This window comes from Lissotriton helveticus, chromosome 4_1, assembly GCF_964261635.1.
Source record: "Lissotriton helveticus chromosome 4_1, aLisHel1.1, whole genome shotgun sequence".
NCBI lineage: Eukaryota > Metazoa > Chordata > Amphibia > Caudata > Salamandridae > Lissotriton > Lissotriton helveticus.
In genome coordinates this window covers 972923598-972926444 of record NC_136063.1, presented here as the reverse complement: position 1 = coordinate 972926444, position 2847 = coordinate 972923598, and positions in this window count along the sequence as shown.

The window sequence follows — 2847 nt, the reverse complement described above, 5'->3', positions numbered from 1 at the left end:
GACCAGGATGGAGGGGCGAGCTGTCCCACTGTAGGAAGGTAGATCCCTGACTATGGTTGCCCCCAACTTTTTGCCTGGTGTTTTGCTGGTTTTCTGACTTAGTTGACCTGGGACCCTGCTATTCAGGGCCCCAGGCCTACTGCTCTCTCTGTAAAATGGATTCCATGTACCTTAGGTACATATCTAAATTGGATACTGAGTCACCTTTATCAGTCCCTGTACAGTGTACCTTAGGTACCCAGGGCATAGGTGTACCCAGGGCCTACCAGGGGCTGCAGCATGTATTATGCCACCCCTGGCTGGCCATCCAAATCTGACACAACTGGCTGCTTGACAGCTGGGGCAAGGTGGTGTAATCACCCTTTGCTTTAGATATAGTATACCTATATCTAACCCTAAAATGGACACACAGATCTCCTATCAGTCACTCCTATGGCAGGCCTTAACAATCCTGAAGGCAGAGTGCTTGGAATCGTGTGAGATGGTGCTCTGGCATGAGCTGAGCCTGTCTGCGGCTTTCGGGATCTATCCCTTAGCCGTTTCCATGATATCGCATACCATATACTCTTAAGTGCATTATAATCCTCGCGGTTATATGCCAACTCTGGTATCGCTTTATCAAAACATGTCGAGTAAGGTGTCATACGAATTGTAATACTAACCCCTCGCCAATTCTGGCGACGGGGTTAGCATTCCACCCTTCTAGAGGGACACGACATGTATGTAACCCCTAACCCCGGTTAAAGTCCAACAGAGCCTCAGCTCCACAAAATGGATGCTGCCACCGAGACACAAGTCTGCCCTCCTGCTGCTGGGAGTCCTCCCAGAGCAGGAGATAAGGACAAAGGGTTTCCTGCCAGGGGCGGTGCCAGCACCGTCCCAGACAGGATTTTGTGTATCCTAGTTAGGCAGGGCTTCAGAGGAAGGTGACTGCAAGTGGCACCCCAGTGCTCACTATGCATAGGCCGGCTTGAACCAGTTCCAGGGACACTCCAGACCCTGAGCTGGGGAAAAGCCCGCCAAGGAAGTGGGTGTAACCATCCCCCTCCTGGTCCCACCCATAGGGCAGGACTTAGGCGCGTGCCAGCCCCCTTTTCCCAGATAAAGGAAGGAGCAGGCCCCCTTCCAAATTAGATCATCTTTGAATCCTGAAACTACTTTCCACGAAAGGAACTCAAGACTTCTTCCTAAGATTTCTCCATTGTGACTAAGGAGTAGTCACCCTGCATCCGCAGGCACCATCTTAAGAACACTGCGGTTTGCTGCAAGTCCTTCCTCCGGAATCCGACTGCCCAGCTCGACGAGAACCGGCTTCCCTGGCACCTCTGACCTCTACCCACCTCTACAGCCCAGCTGAGAATCGTGGGTGCGACGAGACCTCGAGGGACCGGCCATCTGCAAGACTGCACGACTTCTGCACAGCAAGCCCGCCGAGTAATTTCCTGGTGAGTGCTTTGGGGTCCGAGAAGCCCCGACCCTGAGCAGCTCCAGCACCGAAGTGCAGCCTCCCAGCATCTCCACGATCTGCGTGGGGCCCTTCTGCTTTTTGCTGCTCACCGCGTTGTTTGGCTACTAGCCCGCTGGCTTGTGGCCTTCTGAGCGACGCCCGACGACATCACTGCTGCTGGTCTGGTTGCTCCAGACTGGCCCTTGCTCCATTCCAGAAGAGGAGCACCCCGGACCCTCCTGGTCCACTCAAGACGCCATTTTGAGTCCACCGCGTGGGCTTGAATTAGCCATGGCTTGTTGCCCAATCCTGGGTAACTTCGACGTCGACAGCTTCATCCATCGTGGGACAGCTCGCCTCTCCATCCTGGTCGCCGACAACGCCTCCTGGTCCGTGAGATCTGCAGAGCCAGCGTCGCCCACTCACCTAGTCGAAGTGACTACCATCCGGTGCCCTCCTGGTGCCCACTGACTACTGGCTAGTAGTCACGAACTTGGTCCCCTCTGCTTTCAGGTGTCATCCATCTTCCAGATCCAGGCTTGGATCACTTCGAACAATCTTCACTGGTCGCCTGCCAGCATCTTTTCTTCCAGGCTCCTGGTCCGGCAACGAGGATTCCCGACGTCTTTTGAGACCTATGCAGCTGCAGCCCCTGGGCTAGGTAACTTCGGCATTTCGGTGCCCCAGCATAGCCTCACTATCCAAGGGTCAGGATCCACTGTCGTTTTCTCCCTACCAGGTCGGGTTCGCCCGTGAACACTAACTTTAGTGTTACTAGCTTCCATAGACTTTGTCCCGCATCCCGCTTGAGAGTGCACACTCTGCACCCGAGTCCCCTAGGCCTCCTAGAAGTAATCTAACGATTCCCTAGTCAAGTCCTAGCGATTCCAAAGCTTATTAGTACTGTACTTACCTGCTAGTAATTTCGCATTCCACTTTTAGAGTATATGGTTTTTCGTGCCCCTCGGGCATTTGTATATACTGTGCTAACTTAAGTATTTTCGTAAGAGTTTTGTTGTGTGCCTAGCACCCTGTCCTCATAAAGAGTACAGGGTTGTTGTGATTCTAATAAATACACTGTTTATTTTCATAACACTTGTGTGGTGTCCTTTCACTGGGTGTTCAAGGGGTAATGTGATGGTAAAACAGCTGGCTTAACACGCCCTCTAGAGTCTTAGCCTTAGACTGCTCGTATCCATGCTACTAGGATAGCTGGTCTATAAGGTTGACTTACAACCAATCATCAATAAGGGTTGTTTGGACTGATATATAGTGATCACTAGAATAGTGAGCACTGCACATCAGGCCAACTTCTCAAACTCACGATGGATGAAGCTGTCGGCGTCGAAGGACCCAGGATTGGGCAACAAAGCCTTGGCTAATTCAAGCCCACGCGGTGG